The sequence below is a fragment of the Apteryx mantelli genome, chromosome 1, assembly GCF_036417845.1.
Source record: "Apteryx mantelli isolate bAptMan1 chromosome 1, bAptMan1.hap1, whole genome shotgun sequence".
Lineage (NCBI taxonomy): Eukaryota > Metazoa > Chordata > Aves > Apterygiformes > Apterygidae > Apteryx > Apteryx mantelli.
The window spans coordinates 147207581-147227847 of NC_089978.1; the positions used below are offsets into that span (position 1 = coordinate 147207581).

At 40.6% G+C, this 20267-nt stretch overlaps 1 protein-coding gene across 3 annotated transcripts in view; it reads right to left on the reverse strand.

The window, feature by feature from the left end:
• ST8SIA1 (ST8 alpha-N-acetyl-neuraminide alpha-2,8-sialyltransferase 1) overlaps positions 1-20267 on the reverse strand; it is a 207877-nt gene that overhangs the window by 25114 nt on the left and 162496 nt on the right. The window contains exon 6 of one of the 3 annotated variants that reach the window (XR_010885781.1): positions 8182-8303. The exons of the other annotated variants lie outside the window; for them this stretch is intronic. The gene's annotated coding sequence lies outside the window, so the exon portion shown is untranslated. Of the gene's footprint in view, positions 1-8181; positions 8304-20267 lie in introns of those variants that run through there. 3 annotated transcript variants of the gene reach the window in all.

Consider the following 20267-nt stretch of genomic DNA (forward strand, 5'->3'; position numbering starts at 1 on the left):
AATTAGCAGGATGATAAATCTCAGGGAAATGTTTGCCCTCCACATGACAAAAAAGCAGATAGCAGAGGTGGCGCAGTGGCTGGGACAAAAGTCGCTCTTTTAGTCCCTAAATCACTGCTGTCTTTTCAGACTCCTCCTAATGCTTGAATCCTGGCACCTGACCTGGAGTCTCATGAACTGAACTGCAGAACAAAGGAGAGACAAAGGGAAAAGCTGTAGTATATTTTCATTTTAAGCATTGGCACTCTGCAAAAGGGCAGAGTTCCTCCATTCTAATAAAATTCTTGGGAAAAAAAATGATATCTTGGCCAAGGAAGCCAAGGGAAATGTAGTCACTTGATAAATTGCTCATCTGTGGGCATGTTTGAAATATACATTATTCATCACTGTTGGAAAGTTTGTCATACACAGCATGTGTAGTTTGAGCTGAGGCTTAAGGGCCGGCAAAATTTGACCAACACAATTTTTTTTTTCCCCAAGCTCAACACATCATCCCTTTACATGATTTTCCTGTTCAACTAAGAGATAGAAATGACTGCTCAGGACCTTCCCAAGTTGGCTCAAACTCAGTGAATGGGTAGATCTCATCCTGCTACAGCTACAGAAAAGATGGGGGTTTTTAACCACATCCTCAGAAGTGTTTCACTGTAATATGAGTCTCTATCAGTATTTGTTCTTCTGATTCATACTTTTTGCTATGCATTAACACTATAATCTTTTCTTGTCGTATTTCATTAAAAATTCTATTACCTACACAACTTTTTTTTTTTTTTTAACTTTTTCAGTTTAATCATTTAGTCACTGGACCTGATTTGCTTTCTGTCTCCATTCAGTGAATTGCATTTCATTATGAGGAAACTTTGTCTCATCATAAAGAGGATGCCCTTGTTAACACAATTTGTTCTTAATGACAACCTGAAACAAGAGGGTGCAAAGAGCCAGCTGAGTCTTGTAGCAAGCTGAAAGGCTAATAATTAGTGGCACCTGCATTCAGTCATTTCTCAGAAAGCATGGGAAGAGGGCCATCTATTCTTACTGTCTGGCAGGGCTTCAATGGGAAAAGCATGTTAGGGCAGGGCTTAAAGATTTCAGAAGGGGCCTTAGTAAGCACCTAGATTGTTTCATACTTGATATCTGGAAGTCTTTAAGAACTTAGATAGTAGAATTTTTTCTGTTTTTAGAAAAGCCGCCAAGGTCACACAATGGATTCTGTACTGTAGATTTTTTTTTCCTATTATCTCTAATTGAACTGTTTCTCTCCTTGTTTTATGGCCTCCAGCTTCTTCAAGGTCAGAGATAAGCAAACTGTTTGTCAACATGGGATAAGTTTAAATGTGGATGAAAGTTAGAGCTAGCACCCATCCTGTTACTTTTCTTAAAGGCACAACACAATACAGGTTTATTCCTTTTTTCCAGCCACTAGCAATAAAGAAATGTTACACTGGCAGAACCAGTAACTCATTTTTATATCTGTAGAATAGGGAAATGGCTTAATATATAGCCATCATATATCATACACACTTCCTTCTGCTGAGGATAATCCTGGCTTGCTCCCATACAAATCAACGTGAGCTTTATGCTGATAGGGTAGCCCTTTTCAGAGATTAACTGATCTAGAGATGGAGGGAGAGCTGAGCGAGCAGTCCCTATCTCATAATTTATCCGACAGCAACTCTTTCCACCCCGGTACACTGCACCCTGGCTGGACCAAGGGGCAACTCATATCACAAACGTCAAGAGTTGCTGTGAACTGGAAATGGGGTCCCTCATTTGCTCTGCTTTCTTTACAGAGCAGGAAGGAAGAGGCACTGCTACACGAGCAAAACAGGGGGCTTGTTGCCTTGACAGCTCAGCTCTTCCATCCATTTAGCCAAATCTCCACGTACATCATCACCTTTCTGGGCAGCCTGACCCCGTATTTTGGCAATGGCATGGCAGCTCCTACCCGCCCTCACGTCTTTCCATTGGTATGTTGGCCAAACCGTATCTTCTAGCCCTTTCTTACTATTTGATGTGGTTCTGAGGTGTTTTTTTTTCAAGGGTTTGAACATGCACTATCTCCTGTGAGCATATGCATGTCCCAGTATATTCACACTTTGAAAGAATAAATGTTTACTAGTTTGCTAGTGAACATAAACAAAAAAAAGTAGACATTAGCAGTTAACGCCACTTAATAGTAACGTGGAGCCACATTAACTGTAAATGCCACTTTCAGCCTGAAGTTAACCAGAAATAATTAACAGGTTCAGAAGAGCTTCTGAAGCTTCTAGCCCCTGGGAGAAAAGCAGGAGATTGTTTAATGTCTTTTGACCCAAATCTAAATGTATCACACAGATACTGTTCCTGTTGTATGAATGGAGATCAGCAGAGAATGAGGTATTGCCAGTATCTCCAGTGACGTCCAAACCAGAATTTAAACCAGCACAGCAAGTTGGCCTTATTAGAAGCTCTCTAAAAGTGCAAGAAAACACCTAACGCAATGAGAGCCTTACTTGCTCTCAGTGGAGCCAATGGAAAGCTTGTCCACAAGAAAATGAAACTAGGTAACTACCAACCTACAGATCACAAACGATCCTTAAAAATCTAAGTTACTGGTGGTGTTTCTTTGACTCTATTACATGAACTAAGACAACTGGGAGAGGCTACATAGCTGCTATTAGCTGTCATTTATTGAAAATGAGAGTGCAAAAAAATCTATGAGGCAAGCTGAGGTAATGCCAGACAGCTGCGGGGGATCACTTCATGAATAATGTAATTTCATCCCTCTGCACACAGAGTTAAAATGCTCCTAATTGTTACTGCACAGATGGGACCAAGATCCTCTGTGGTTGGTTTGTTGCTCCCTGGAGAGTCAGAGCTCCATTAGAGATGGATGTAATCCTAATAAAAACAGAATTGATGGCTATTAAAAGAAAATATGTTTTTTCCCCTTGTATTGCAGTCTTCTGACTGACTGGTTAGCTAGCACAAAGTTTGGGGTAATGAAGAAACATTTACCAGAAATGTGCTACAGTTTTTCTAAGGACACCCGCAGGTGCTGCTGAATAATTAATTTTTAATGTATTCATCCTACTTACTGCTTACATGGACAGCCATTAGCAACATAAATAACAGTAGATTCTCTTTTGTGGACTGATCTCTTGTCAATGTTCATTTTAAAAGGGGCATGACAAAATATAGCAGGAAGGAGTGACTATATTTCATATATAAATATATATACCTACATATACATACACACACGTGCACATAGTATTTTTTCAGAGAATGATCTTGCATTATCAGAGAGGATCAGACTAGGTAAGTTAACACCTCTTTGCCATCTCTGGCCTTTGATTTTATTTTGGATTTAAAGGCATATCTTCCTGCTTACCATCTCTTGAGACAAAGGATTGTGACATGTATTGCACAGCAAAGATTAATATGCTAAGGAAGTTCACTGAAATAAAATTAAAGCTCTTTAGAGAAAATAGATGTACGAGATAGCTCTGTCAATATGTCAATCCCTATCAGTATATGTACATTAGCACAGAGTAGTTAAACTAGACTCTCAGCTGGCGAATATCAGGATATCTACTGAAGTCGAGAAACAATCTTGATTTTTCCAGCTAGTAAATCTCTGTGGATATCTTTACTTCCAGTTAATGGAAGCCCACTATAAACAAAGAAGGTAAAGATGATGCCACAGTAGCATGCAATGATATATCCATAAATAATGGTTCTACCTGAAACCAAGGCAATTACCCTTGATTACTATCCCATATTAGCCTCCACTGGCTGCACGAATTTGTCCCAAAGCCTCTGAGGAAGTTTCAGCAGAAGACAAAAGCAAAAAGTGCAAATATTTTTATCTGCGTGACATAAACTGAGTTAGTTGCTTGATTCAGATAGGTTCAGACATTCACTCTGAGGTTCTCATGGAGACAGAGTCCAAATCTTGAAATCTATTTTCTACCACTTTGCTGTATCTAGTTTCATAAAGAAACTGTAGAAAATTGAGGGCCTTATAGTGCAATCACAATTCACTCCAGATTTGATGCAAATTGGACAAAAGTTCAGTGCAAATGCCTGCATGTCTCTATGTATGTTCAGCTAACCTAGACTGTGTTTGAGAGAGATCTTAAGCCTTGCAAGCCTCATCTGGGTTTCAAAACGAGAAGCTTTCTGTGGCTCTACAAGCAAATGAAAGGTTAACACTCCTGCACTCCAGGTTCTTTCTGCTTGTCTTTTGGTGCCACTTCTTTTATTTATTATTTTGCTGTTGTCTGAGAATATGCTTGGTGGAAAGCCGTAGTTCAAAATAAGTATGAAATATGTCACTGATCTGTATGAAGTGTGACAAAAGACTAACATTTCCTCCAAAGCTGCTGCAGTGTCCTGGATTCAAATATGTCTAAGCTTTTGTAAATCTACATCAAAGCATTTCATGAGCACATATCTACTTGATGGAGCACAAGATTACAAAGCTGTCAAGGTCCGACATCTGACTATGAACGTATAGTTTGACTAAATGTGGACATCTTTGACATATATCTTTTCTTAGGAAAATAAGGAACCATTATTGATGATAGCCAGATCACACAGAGAGTCCATTTGAAATAAAATTCATGATTTTCTGAAAATTTTAATTCAAAAATGGAGGCTAGAAATCTTACTACAACAGTAGCAATGTGAATTTGGAGCATTTCAGCTCCCAGACATGTTAACGATACAGTGAGGACCTGAATTTGCCTCTCCACCCCCTACACTGACAGGAAACACATGAAATGGCCTATGGCCCATAGAAGAATAAATACTTTTCTGATAGTTCAAAAAATTTGCGCTTTATGTTATCCAAGCCTCCAGTTCTTCTCAAAGTCCCTGTTTTCCACATGCATGAAAAGGTACTGGTTTGGCTCATTATGGAAAAAATCTTAGTCCCAGTGTTAAATCCCAGATGGGAGCACTGTCTGTGATGGAGATCACTTCTCCTTTTCTCCTGTACAAGTCCCATGGGTATGAGAGTTGTTTGCAGAGGTCCAGCTAAGGACTATCTATCTGAATCATTCTTCCTTATGGCTTTTAAGCCTTTCAAGACAACTTTGGCTGAAGTTTAGGGTGGTTTTTAGCCAGCATCAGCTGAAGTCATACAGAACTAAAGAGTCTTTCTCTGAAATAAGGCAAGCTGCTTTGCATTTTCAGCTAGTGGTAGGGTTTACTCTGTAGCATCACAACTCTGATCGTGTGTAATACTAAAAGACACCAAAGTTATTGCATGGCACTACTTCTGGAGCAATGCACCATCTGCAACCCTTGCCTCAGCTCTTGCAGTCCTGGCCAGGCCACTGAAATCCTCACGTGCCATCCTGCCCTGGAGACCCGGGATGACGTTATCTGCACATCCTTGCTGGCCTGCCCTCGAGAGGGGAACAGCCAGACAGTTCTTGCCAAAGGAGTTTTACTGGTGTAATGATCTTATATTCCAGGCAGAAGTAGGAGAAAGTCCCATCACTTTTACCATTTCTGTCATGACCTTGTGCTGCAGCGTGAAAAGAAGGTTCCCTCGAGGCAGGTCCTAACCCCAAACAGGTCAGATTTGCTGGAGGAAGTATGAGGAGAAACAGAGAGAGATGCTTCCTCATACACAGTACCCTCAAATCCTACAAACTGCTTGTACAGAGGACACAGTAAGATCACGATACCTGATGCAATCATGCTGAAATACACAAGTGATATCCCCCAGCTTTCAGGTTTCTTCCAAGAGAAAACACAGCCTGAAATGTTTGGCTTCAATTGAGAAAAATCCTGTGAATTGAAATCAAAAACATTTACGCAAACCTCTTGGGAACCCACCAGCTTTCATGAAGACTTGGTGTCAGTAAATTTTGCAGAAACACAAGCACATACCACATTCTCTTAAAAGTATTAGCAGAAAGGGGTGTTTCTTATTTTATTATAGAGGCATTAAAACTAAGCACCTCCTAAATTATATATACCTAGGCCTCACAAAAAGAGCACCAGAATGTTTCAAGCAAGACTGCAAAAGTTTACAAGACAGACCTCTGCAAACCATGAACTAACTACCAGACATAACTCAAAAAAACTACCAGTGAATATTAGAAAAGAGAAAGGAAGCTAAGTTCAGACCCAACTAAAATGATCAACTTTACAATATCCAGAGAAAAATCCTCCCACTCTACAGATTAATGTTTATTTCCATCAACAGTTCTGCAGAATTATGATGGCAATTAATCAAAATTCAGCGGACATCCATGCAGTCTTCTGGTAATAATACAGTCGAAGGAGTACATACTTCTTCCAAAGCAAAGTGCTACAGTGTTTAAAATTCAAGATTGTGTCCTTATAAATTTTCAGTAACCCTAATCTCTAGACTAAGCTTCAGTTTCAACCACAATGCTCCCAATCAAAACCTCAAAAAATAATTTACATGTCACTGTGGGAGGATAAGTAAATCCTAAGTAGCAGCTCACCAGACAGAGATGCTCCCATGCTCCTTCATTAGCTGGGGAGGATACCGATACTTTCTTTTTCTTTGCTCCAGTGGCACAAAAGGGGTCAGGGACTCAGCCTGCTGAGTTATAGGGGATTTCTCCTTCCACTATTAGGTGGTAAAGACCCACCTTTGCAGCCTGTTCTTGTACCGTGTAGTGAAAGAGAAGCGAGGCTACATTAGCTATTGCCCTGCTGCAATATCCTCTTGTACTACAACACAATAAACTCTCAACAGGGTCAACGCTGAAGTTGGTGTTCTAGATGCTCATGGCCCATCTCATCCTCCAGCAAAGCAGAGGATGAAGAAATCTCGTAAGTGGTATGCAGATACCATTGCCTTCACTTTTATCCTTATGTTCAATAGCGCTTTGCTCAAGTGGAGTCAAGGGAGACCTCATTTGCCAGAAGAGCTGCTAAAAAGATCCACTGCCCACCGTTCTCCCCCTTGACTTTCAATGGGATTTTGAGAGCTGAGGTCATGACTAGGGATGATCTGAATGCCAGGAACAACTGCTTTTCTTCTCAGGGCAGATTTTTCAGAAGTTGTAGCAGCTGCATCCCCCTCATGAAGGAAAAAACAGGAAAATAAAAAGAAAAACCTGAAGAAATTCCTTTTTGATTTTGTATAGGTAGAAGGCAACAGGCAGGCCTGGCAAACTGAGGTATTAAATGAGCATGTAACTCTATACCATTAGATGCCTCTTGTCAAAGATTTGATACAAAGAGCAGGCAGACTTTCTGGAAGGGTGAAACACCAATGAAAAGATCAGAAGGAATAGGATGATTGCACTAAAAACTAAGCCCTGGAAATATGCCCATAGGTTTAATAAACTTCTGCATTTAAAAGATGCAGACAACATTTAAAAACATGAATTCATTGCCCCCTGTGCTGCTTTACACTGATAGATAAATGACTAGGTGAAGATGAGTCACCTGTAGAGCAACGAGTTGCTATACACACCACCTCAGTTAGAATCAAAATCAAGACCAAGGCCCTAAACTCAGAAACAGGGCAGCTGTGTTCTCAGATACGTACCTGGCTCAAACTGATGGTAGTGGGAGCATCTTAAATGTATTGGGCACATGGTTTGGCCTTTCCTGGCTGCACATTCATTACTTAAAAAGCTGATCTTCCCTCTACATCACATGGCGTCACTGTTTTAAAACCCCTTGCTTTTAGGTTCTTTCCTAACTGATAAGGCAGGAACCATTTACATTGTTCCACAGTCTTGGGGAAAAGGCAGTGCGGCATTTAGCAGAATAGTTTCAGCTGCAGCTGAATTGAACAAATATTTTTAGCCAAGAAGGGCTTTTACTTTGGAATGAGCATGGAAGAAAGAGATAAAGAGGAGTAAGAAATTTAATGTTTCCTTTTTCAGACTTCTCAACATAGGATTTCATCTCAAAATTTGCCTAAGTTTAGTCTTTAAAGGATTCCAAAAACGATAATTAAACAAAACACCAGGAGATGGAACAAAAATATTTTGGTCAACTATAAACAATTGTTTAATTATTGTTTTTCTTTTATCAAGAAAAATTAAACAATCCCAACTGAAGGAAGAAACAGTGGGAGGAGAGCAGGTTGAGTTTATTTTGATTCCGTTGATGAAGCAAAAATCTCAGTTCTTCCCACTGTTGTACTCTCAAGACGTTGGCACTTTTAGAATGCAAAATTCTAGTGTCCTGACCTTCTCGTACACAGTGCAAATGAAGAGAGTTCCCAGATCTGCTCTCTTGTAAAACAGAACTGAGTTTTAACATCAGACATCATTATCCTAAAATTCATAAACAGGGCCTTGTTCCCATTCCACAATCTGAAATATAAAAATAGAAAAATAGGGTAGAGAGAAAGAATAATTTTTCATCTTCTGCTCCTAAAAAATCAGAGTCAGCTCAGATTCTCTAAACAAGAATCTTTATACATTACTGTTTAAAGGACAAGATTAAAAAAAAAAAAAAAACAGCTGTGAAACACTGGTAGAGAAAGAGCTGATATGGTGAGAAAGGTTCTGTAGCCACATTATTTGAAAAACTAATCCAGGACACTGCCTTCAACTTGTTTTTATCTTTCAAGACAGATTTTAACAATATTTACTTATATAACTGTCCTCCCATCAGGCTCTGACTGCTTTGCTGATTCACTTGAGGCCAAGGTTCACTGAGCATTAGATAGACCCAGATGATAAGAAGGAATGAAAAATTGAGCCTAATGATAAGTTGGAGATGACACATGTTGAAAAACACCACTGCTGCTCCCACTGGAAGCCGTCCAGATGAATTCCCCTTTTGTCTCAGCAGCACTATCACCCAGGATGAGCCCTGCCAAGGAAATCTGCTGCCACCAGCCCAAAACGCCTCCACCACCTATTCCAGACCATCAGTCGGGGATTTTCCGCGTGCGATATTTACGTCTCCACTGAACTTGCGCTGTATGTGACAAGCATTTTCTAAAAACACGAAAGGGTAACTGCTGAAATGAAAAGGCTTGCATAGAACTGTACAACACCAGACTGTGTATTACACAGCGTACACCAAGGCAAAAGGCATTTCGGGTTTATGAAATCCTGGCTGAATTTCACTTAAAAAGAGCCTTAGCAAAAGCCCAGTGAAGGTATGAGGAGTTTTTCTATTATTTTTGGAGTGCTCTGTTAGTCCCCCAAAGGGATTTAGATGACCACAAGTGAACAAGGCAGTTAAAAACCTCAGCTGGTATGATAGTAAAGGCACTATAAGCTTCGTACCACAGGAAGACTGTCACCCCCAACCAAGCCGTAGGAGAATACTATAACATACCAGTGACAATTGCTCTTGTTCATACACAACCTAGCTAAAGGGGCTCTTTGTGACCCTAATGTGCTCCATAAGGTGAAGGAAGAGCTCATTTATACATCTTAGACTAGCAGTTAGAAGAGAGTGAACCCTAATTTCAACTTTGATTTGTTTCTGTGATCATGTTTCCAGGTTAGAGAGTGCCTGTTAATAGAAGTGACAACAATAACCTTACAGACTTTGAAGAAAACAGTTCTTGAATCTTAAGGAGTTATTTCCCAAAGCTAACTCTAGCTTAGGGAGACAAAGTCCCACGGCTCCCTCTGCATAACAGCATCCTCGGGGAGCAGCGTGCAATTGAACCCCAGGTCTGATCTGCTATTGACTATAACAGGAATTTAGGAGGTAAGCTTTTGAAAATACTCTCCTCGGACTTCATCTGCTGGAGTATAGAATTGAAAGGACTGGAAAAATGGAAGGATCATGAACAGGTTTTACTTCATAGGGGTCCCAAAGAGGTTCACCTATTCACAGAGAGAAAGAATAAATAAAAAGAACAAACCAAAACCAGATAAAACTCCCACAGAACTGGAGACATTATATGCAGTGCTTGCCTACTTATTCCTGGGGATTATCCTCTCCTCCAAAAGCAATAGACATTCAAATCAGCTGAAACCAGATTATTATTCTTAGACATTTGTTTTACAATTACACCTGGGAGCTCCATCTGTGATTGTAATTGATGTAGGCACTGTAAAACTGAAGCATAAAAGGCAGTCTTTAACACAAAACAAGGTTTATTGTCTAAACAGACAAACCAGACAGAGGGTGGGAGAAGAAACAAAGATGAGGAGGGCAAGGTTGCACCACAGATCGGTGAGAGAGGAGAGCCAAGGGCCCCGACGCTGGTTCGTTGCCTTGTCTAGCAGTCTATATGCTGCCTCCCCTGATGAAATCCACAAGGAACTAGTGCTGGCAAGAATGCTTCCAAGAAATGCTATATTAAATAAGTCACTAATACTTGTCCTACTACATTGGCATTAAGGCTGAAGGGTTTTGAAAAATCAGGTTTGGAGGACAGTAGGAATAATGTAGAAGTCTTTCATCTGTGTGACCCAGAAAATCAATTTCACAGGATTGCACTTTTCCAGCGCAGGAAATTAGCCAGACAATATTCCCAATGCAAAGTAGTCACACTGGGAAATGAGAAATGAAAAAAGGAGGGAGCAGCGGAAGCTTCTCGGCTAGCTCTCAACTCCAGCTTTTCCTAAGTGTGAGGGTACAGAAACCTGCATGACAGCAATAGCTTTGTTTTTCATATCCTTTCCTTCACAAACCCCAGCAGATATTGAAAAATTACTTTGGGCAAGCCCTACTAGAAACGCAGAGCTTGAGGAAAGGCTACTTTTCAAAAGCCTCCAACCCCATTGAAAGTGAACAGGAACTGGGCTTCAAACTTAGCTTGAAATTTTTACCCCAAAACAATAGGGATGAACAGAATCAGTGAGCTGATGATTCATTCAGGTCAGCAAGTCTGCATCCAGGGAAAATTAGATGTCAAAGTCATAGTTTTCAATATACACAGGTTTTAAAATATTATCCTCAAGAAGTGAAAAACTCTTTTTCCTGAATAAGCAATAGGTGTCACTGTACAAATAGCCAAAGCCTTCTGAAAATCCAGGAGTGTGAACAGAATAAACAAGGGTAATTAACTAACATCAAATCTGTAACTGCATTCAGATGAATATTAGCTTCAACCTTACTTAAACATTCCGTCAAATAAGTCAGTTAATGGTTGAGCTAGGGAAATAAAAATTAGACAATGAGAATAAGAGCAACAAAGAAAGCAGGCAGCTCCTGACAAGCAAGATGCAAGAGAGCACACGAATGAAGGGAATACATTCATCTGCAGGCAGAGAAGACAAAACAGTCAAATAAGAATACTTAGCCAAGACAAAGCTAGAAACAGACACAGGTGAGGAAATTCAGAATAAAAAGTCTAGAAGAAATACATGATACAAAGAAATCAAAAGCATTTGAAATATTCACGCAAAGGGGCATGTCACAGTAGATGGCGTACCATTATGTACAGTAATTCCTTCCCCAAAGAAAAGATTAAGTCAACATAGACATAAAATAAGAATTTGGTTGCTGGTTCAGACAATAGGTGACAAAAGAGTGGTTATAAAGCAAATTAAAAATACCTCACTAGTAAGTCATAGAGCCCACTTAAATAGAGGAACAGCAAATGTTGAATAAGAGTAGTTGCCACATGCATTTGTAAAGCAGAGGTACAGTTTGGCATCAGCCTGTTTAAAAAAACACAGAATTCAGGCAAAATGAACTAACAGCTTACTGTGCCATAACAAGGTAAATCACTGAGACAAGCTGTTACGCCAGCAGTAGGCTGGGATGTAAAACATGTAAGTTACGTTATCGTGTGACTCCCCACACCTTCATTGTTCAACTCAAACGCATTTGTCGCCTGACTTACAACTACCACCCACTCACACCCAGTTTTATGCCAAACCTCCTGGCTCTGAAGCCCAACAAGGCTCTTCCCGAGAACTCCCATCCCTTCTGGTCCTACCAAACGGCACAGCGACATGAGGCCCCAGTCTCAGGAGAAGCAAACATCCCTAACCCAGGTGGTTTTCCACAAGGGAGCCCTGCTATCAACACAGCTGAAAAGGTACACTGGTCCTTCTCACGGATGCTCCTGGCCCAGAACTACTACTGACTAATTGCCAAACTAAGAAAACAGCGACATGCAAGCGTCAGCTCTGCTACCAAGAGGCACCTCACATAGAGTACTTAACATCTGGAAGAGCCGCTTGCAACATCCCCACATTGGACTCTCGTTTCCAGGCCGACCAGCAAAAGCCTGATCCAGCCAACTGCCACTGGGGAAAGAAGCTCGCAGTAACCTGACCCACAAATCACAGGTCTCAGTGTTTTCCAAACCAGGCAAAGGAGGAGTATAAGATCTATACACCAAATTGGATATGTGCTCAGTGAAGTTCGTGAGAAGTTTGCCAGTAAGAGCAGAATGAAATTTCTCATCAAAATGGGAAAGACAGACAAACATTCAGCTCCTTTGCCACTTTGGTATCACCAGTAGCACCAGTACTAGGCCACTTTCAGGGGATATCGTGATAGGTGAATTTTTTCAAGGACGTAATACCTAAGAGCATCATATTGCTAAGTCTAGTGCTACTATTAAACCTGAGGACAACAGTCCAGTGGTGTTTTAGGGGACAGAGGTTCTGGGTAGGATCTCTCCCTCCCCATTGCCCATACCATCCTGCCACCTTCACTACCAGATCTGACACCCTGGAAGGGACCAGTCCCTGCAGACCCTGCTCCACAGCCAGGTTGCAGCACCAGGGCTCTGAGCCCCACAGCACCCATGGGTCCTACATCATAGCCCTGCCAGCCTCCTGCAGAGAGAGGGAAGACCAGTCCTGGTGAGAGGAAGAGGAAGGGTAGCAGGGCAGACTACCAGTCCCTTGTCCACCCTCACTCTGCAGAGAGACTATGGAAAAAACACTGGCCCAGCTCCACAAAAGCAGTCAGGGAGGGAAAAGATGGGCAGAGGTGGGACTGGGCTTCAAGGAACAGGGCCAGGCAACCCTGCACAACACAGCTCACAGGAGGGCACCAAACTTGGGTCTACAGCATCAAGAATGCAACTTTGCTATCCCATGCATGCAAAATCCTGGTGCTACCTGGCTATCTGCTTAGTGCGCACCATTGCTGCAGTGTGGGAGTTTGAAGTTCAAGCCCTGAGTAACATGAAACAGAGATTAAATTATCCTAGAGGAGCGCCTTAACCTCCAGGCTGTAGCATGAAGGTATCCTCCATTCTTTGTTTTTCGTGGAAAGCTTCCAAAATTCTTCATTTCTTTATAATGCAAAACCATGGACTTTAAAAAAAAATTTTGGATGGCAATGCTTGTTAAATACAGATGTAAGTATACTATAAGAACTAATTGGAACTTTAAAGTAAATAAGAGTATTCAAACTCTGCTGGTGCTTAGCTGTATGAGTGTTTTGCATCCAGTTCTGGCCTACGGAAACAGTGTTACTTGGATTATTCCCAAACTGGATGGATAAACACAGACTTGATCTCACAGACTACACTGTATTGGAGAAAACTGTAATAAGCAGGAGGTTCTTGCTGTGGTATCCATGCCTAATGATACTGGAAAATTGGGCATTTCCAATGGAGTAGCAAGAAAACACGGGAGAATATTCTAATAATAGCCACCAAATAATGCCGAGCCGTCCAGTGGTAATGGAGACTTATGTGACCTGCATGTGCAGGTCTCCACACTCACAGAGAGCCCTGAGCATCTGAGTCTCCAGACATTCAAAAGTGTAAGACTGATCTAAATGTAGAAAATTACCTCAAACTGATTTAATATAGGCCCTCAAGCTTTTATTAAAGCTGGTTTACTTACCACTCCCCTGTGGAGGGTCATGACAGGATTAAGTTGGAGGGGAATTGCAAGTAGCAAGCTGTGGGAAAAGGTGAATGGGGGAACTGTTACCAGCTCAGACAAGAAGGAGTCTCAACAGGAGCCTCAGACAAACATACCCAAGGACACTGGTGCAGCTGGGAATGATACATCCTCAGAAAGTACAGATAAACCAGCAAAAGCCAGTGGGAACCAAGGTTAAGGGCAAGACAGCTTTTCTCTAACTAGGAAGCAAGTAGCAAGGTACAAGGCGTGACCGCTGTGACTGGTTTAGCAAAGTGTGTCTGTGAAATTGCTGAAGTAGCTAACTTTTTAGTATAAATATGCGTTAGAATAAACAATAAATGTCTCAGGACACAAACCCTCCTGAGTCTGTGTTTTAATCCGCCACACTCCCCAAACTGGTCATACAATCAAATAACTGTTATTTGGCTAATAGAATTTCATACTAATAAATGAATCATCAGGAGAAGCAATCTGGCAACGATTGATCATTACCGACACGATCAATAAGAAATTTTACTTTGCTCATACAGGAAGATCAACTATTCTGAACAGCAACTGCAGCAGGAACTCAGACAAAGTAATTATTCAGAAATATTGATTTGTCCCATGGGGTGAATACCTAAACAGAAAACTTGCAACTTGCAAATTACTGGAAAAAAAATAATAGCATAGGATAACATAAATTTCTACTACACAGAGGTTGCTGAACAGTCACTGAGGTCTTGAAAAATCTACAGAAACAGGTAGTTTGAGGATCCACCTCAGACAGCTGAGGTCAAAACAATAATAAGAGTCTGACATTTCTAATTCTTCTCATCCAGCATCCAGATATTTTTCTATATAGGTTCTGCTTTCAAGTGATGTTTTCAATGCCTTTTTACTTGGTCTGAGTGAATGACAGCAATGGAATTATTAACTGCAAGTGCTAACAGCGTGTTGTCAAACCTCAAGCTTGCATTCACACATCAGTTACAAACATCAGTATATTTGTCACCTAAAAAGATATTCCGGGGCTTTGTGACACACTCCAATTAGCTCTCTGGGAGTACAAAATCAGTTTTTAAATGGCTTTCCTCAAAAGGCAGTAAAATCTATAGGTAGTGTTAGAAGTGGAGATGATTGACAGCTTTTAAAGCAGGGTAATTAACTTCTTTGATGCATACTTTGAGTAATCTGTGCTATTGTAATTTGTTAAACCAGCCAGAAACTTGAAACTTTACTGAAGAGTATATTTTTCCAAGTCAGCATTATTGTTATTTATTAGAGCTACCAGAGCCTCTGACGACAAGTACAAAATATACACATTTTTCAGTATTTCAGAAATGTCATGTAAAACATCTATTAATAATATGTAATCATTTCAAGGGTGCAGTGTTATAGAAAAAACACAGCTAGCTTTAAGCAAGATAATGAGTATTTTGCTTCTTTGATAATTCAGAAAGCTCAGTAGTAGACAAAACTTTTTGCTAGCAGTGATGTATTTTGCACAAAATATCAAGTATATTTGGTTGGTTTTTTTTTTTTTTTTGCAAGGATTAAAATATCAGAGTGGTACACAGTCCCACAAAAAAGTATTACTGAAAGATGTTTTAATCATGGTTCAGCAGATGCTATTTCAGACTTTTTAAACACAAACCTGGAAAGACAAGGGAACAAGTGGTTACACCTCTGTTCAGGCAGGACTAAGGTACAGTTTCCACTTGTGTTTGCCCTCTCCCTGCCTGCCCACAAGCTCTTTTTTGTGGCAAAAAGGCCATCCTGTAACCTGCCACCTCCCCACCGTTTCAGGACCCAGTCTCCCTCTGAATATTTCCACCCTCAGTTCCCAAGTGAAGCTCTAAGCAACATAAGATGACCCACAATAGGCTACAGATAACTTTAATAGCTTATCTATCTTACATGTTCATTAAACTCCTTTTTTCAAGTCATACTTCAGCATACTTATGTTTTTGGATCAGTTTTCCAGATCTATTTTTTGGTGGCACTTAAATATTGGTAATTTCTTTCCCATTTTTTCCCCCTGCTCAGGCTTTACCAACATGAATTTCTTTAAATGAAGGGGCCCATTCCTCCTTGAAATATTTTGTTGACATAGTTGTCAGTGTCACATAGGTGAGAGAAAAATGGAAACAGAAAGTGTCATATACTTAAAATTCTGGAGCAAAATGAAACAGCCATCAACTGAAAGGAGGCATGTTATATGGGGGAAGGGCAGGCACTGGGTACTAGAAGATGTAATGAGATCCCACCGGAAAACAATGCTGACTGCTACACTACCTGCAATGATCCTAATATTAAGGCACTTGTCACTGTCCACCTCATATTCAGTTTTGTTGGAAACTTTTCTGCCATCCTCACATCACCTGAAATGACACCTCCCCTCCCCCCAAACCCTGCCCCAGTTACTCCACAGCTTCAGACTTGGAAGGTGAAGACTAAGGCATATTTGAAAATCATAGCTTTGCTATACTCTGCAAAGAGTTATTTTAGGCCCCAACTTTTCCTTCATGACAAAAGTAAAGATAAATAGACTTCAAAATATTTTATGTTCCTCTAAAATGCACTTCTCTACACATTTATTCCAGCCATGGCCAATGCCTTCTTAATTTAGTCAGTGCTACAATACACATTCATTTTCATTGCTGGGTTTTCCCATTTTCAGGCAGGTAGGGCTTTCTTATTTCCAGGTACCACACAGTTTTGGAAGCTTCCTCTTTCAGGTCTGAGGTCTAAAGAAAAGTATTGCACAGTGAATGATATCTTGCTAGTTTGTTAAGAACACTATGACCTCTGTAAATACAGTGGAGATGCAATGTTATCAGCCACGCAGACACTCCCGTAATTGGGCCTGCAAGCATTACATGATCACTTTTTTCTGTGTACTGCAAAAACCTTGGCACATAAAAGACATTATGCTGCTAAACACATACTAAAGCCTTGTGCAGACAGCAGAGCAACTCTTTTCTCCGAGAGCTCATTGTTTTCCATAGCTGCTAGAGGTGGATAAAATCTCAAATTTTGATCTTCTTTAGATCTAAATAAGATTTTTCCTCAAGCAAAAGTTATGGAAATATATCAGCCTTGGACGGATATCATTCAGCTCTTCCCACAGCTTCCACATGCAAGCTTCCACATCTATTTCTGGCTTCTGTCAAAATAAGTGCCACTGGGGAACGGAGAAGTAATTTATACAGCGCTGAGTGCTTTCTAAACGCACTTCCTAGAAGTGCTTCATGAAAAGCTCTCTAGAAGAGGGCAATTAGATAAATAAAAATAGTTTTGGATCTAAGTTAAGTCAATCGTAGCTTTCCCATTTACTCAAGGGAAGCAAGATCAGACTCCCACTTGCAATTATCACACTGAATACAAGTGCTTGTTTCACTGCTTTAACTCTTGCTTATTAGACGTCACTAAATGTCAATGACTAGAGTTTCAGTAATGCTCTCTTGTCGTGTAATGTCATCATTAATTACAAAATGATCAGACATCAAATACACCCTGTTCTTTCAGCCTGATACCTTGAAGGACCTTAGAAAATTGTCACTTGGAACAGCAAGGCAGAAGACACACTGATGGTAGCTTTTAACAAGATTAATATTTGTATCTTGGTACTATAGGCTTTTGTTTTGTTTTACAACTCAGTCTAACCGAACTGAAACTTCCTTTAGGATGTTGGGTTTCTACGTTTTTGCTAACCCTTTCCTGTCATATCAGGATAGCATACCACAACAGTATCACAGATGAGGGCACTCTCAGGTGCTGCCCCAGCCAGAAATCACAACAACAATTTCAGAAGGGAGAAGGATGGGTGGGGGAAAGGTGCACCTTGGGGTTGTGCAAGACTCTGAATCTGCTGTAGGTTGAACCTACCCTATAATGAGCTCTCCAAAGAGGGTCAAAAGGCTTTTAAACTCAAGCCAAACTTTATTCAAACAAAACCCAGAAGCTTAACTCCTAAAATAGGAAAAAAAAAAAAAAAACAGTGCAAGCAAGGTTCAGGCCTCCCCCAGGAAAGGGTTGCTACTCTGCTCCCAGGACGGCCCCCGCAGCCTCTCAGGAAGGTATAACATATAGCACAAGGAGCATGCAAATAAAGCAAGTATTGCCTGTCAAAGCATCACCTGTCAAAGCAATGCTTCAAAACCTGTTAACAGGTTCTGGTAAAGACATGCCGTGACTTCAGATTTAGAGCTGAGTTTCCTCCCTATCTTCTACAGTCGGGGATGGTTTCTGTTGCAATTTGTGTCCTAGTTATGGATGTGCTCTTTTTTCTTAACCACTTCAGAAGATGCCTTCCTTGTTGTTCCTGCACCCCCAGCAGGGAGAAGGGCAAAATGAGAAAAATCCTGCAATTTACTACTTCATTTCAAGTACACCATTAGTTTTCGCAGGCTGCCTTGATTTACTTCAAATCAGCTTCATAGGACTGCTTCCTAAGAAAAGAAGGATCTGTGTCTGTTAAGAGCCTTACTCCTCAGCTAAGCCTTCCAGAGAATTTTTTTTTATTTTTCATTTTTTGATGAAGCTGATCCTTTGTACACTAAGATTGGCTCTTGAGAAGACCCATAAAACTAGGGAAGTGGCACATTTTTGTAGTCATGTGAAGAGAGCACCGACTTCACAGCATACTACTTGCTCTGGCAATTGCTCTGTTGTCACAAATCTTGCCATATGCATCTGGGAAGCAATGCTGCCAAGAGGTAATCACTTTTCTTACGAACCTTAGCTCGCTCACATCTGAAAGTCAGAGCTGCAACCATATTTCCAAACTAAAGACATATGCCAAGTAGGGCAGACAGGCTCAGTTGTATAAAAAGGGCTAATGCTTAAAGTACAAATACTTTTCCAATTTTTGTTTAGCTGTGGCCAAAATGAGTAATACACAGAAGTTTCATTTTTAGAATGCCTGAATGGACACAGTAAACCTCAGTAAAGCCAAGAGTTGATAAAATAATTGCAAAATGCAGTATAATTTTACCATGATGAGAAAAACAAATAATGACAATGCCTGCTAGATTTTAAATAGCACTTTTAATCCACAGAACCCAGAGAGGTCAATATCACAGTATTGATACCAGATGCCTATTACCAGATGGCAATAAGAAGGGAACGTGGCTTGCTCAGTACCATGTGGTAGGTTATTAGCAGAGCTGTGAATAGAAGCAGGTCTGAAGTGTCCCAGTCCAAAAGCGTACACACTTGGCTGCCCAGCAACTCAGAGTTAGGATTCATAACTCTAGTTTATCCTTTAATAAACAGAATCTCTATCCCAGGGTTACCAAACACTCTGATAGTAATTAAGAAAGATTTTCTTTAAAGGACAAATGTGAATTAGGCACCTGTTAGTTCACAATAGGTGCTAAGTGCCTGATCGCTCTCTTTGCCTTTGAAAATCTCTTCAGTTCACATGAGATGGGACTAATAGCACTCTTTTTCAGCTGGGAGCCAGAGTTACAAAGCAAAACATGGCCAAAGTCAGTGAGTCACTGACCTTTACCTGGGAGAACTCCCAGGAACCAGAACGCCATTTCCTGCTTCAAGAATTAGATAATACCACCTTCCATTAACTTCATATATATATTTTTCCAAATCATTAAGTAAAAGTGAATCATTACCAAGAAAGGAAAATAAATAACTTGCTTTGCTACTGTTCTGGTTCTAATGGCAGTCCATTCCCAAAGGACAAAGCATGACCAGCCGTAAATTGAATGCTGAGATAATATGCTAAGAGTCCAGGGCTAGGCCAGGTTGTCAAGGGGCTACAGCACCATGGAAACTCTTAAACAGTTTAGCATAATGCCACTTTTTAGTGTCAAATGCTGTAAAGATACTAATCTGACAAGATGACAAATTCTGTTAAAATGAGCATATTATAGAAGGGAAGCCTTAAGCAGCAGGATTAAGACATCTAATGTGAGCCTAATGTATGTACATGAGCAAACAGATGTACACTCTGTCCAAATCTTCAGCTTGTGTATATACCAGAGGATAAAAGCTGAGTAATACCAGATGGAAACATGACCCACAACATGGCTTTGCAAAACTTCAGGATTTTCATTCCACCTTATTCCTCTTTGAAACAGAGCACAAGACCGGTAGACTGGGAGGAAATGGGGAAAATGGCTTTAGACTATCTATATGTTCTTCCAATTCTGGGCTGCTCTAGGCACCAAAATGCTCTCTCATGTCATTTTGACAGTCCAGAAATATACGGTAGTTGTTCCTTATCTTCTAATTTGATATGCACTATACCAGTCACCACAGATACTCCTCCTCAGATGCTGTTTGTCTCTGTCCTGAAATGCTCATTTCCCCTGTGCTCCTGTGTGCTCCCATGTGCTCCCAAAAGAGCCCTGCTCCGTGTCCCAGGGAAATTCCCCAGACCAGTCCAAGAATCGCTGCAAGGTCTTTTATATGTCCTCTAGGAGTGAACAGACAGGAATCTCACCCTAAGCGTTTTACACCTCTGAAGGCCAGATCAGTCTTATGCAGCAGGCTAAAGATAGCTAGATTTATGTGCTC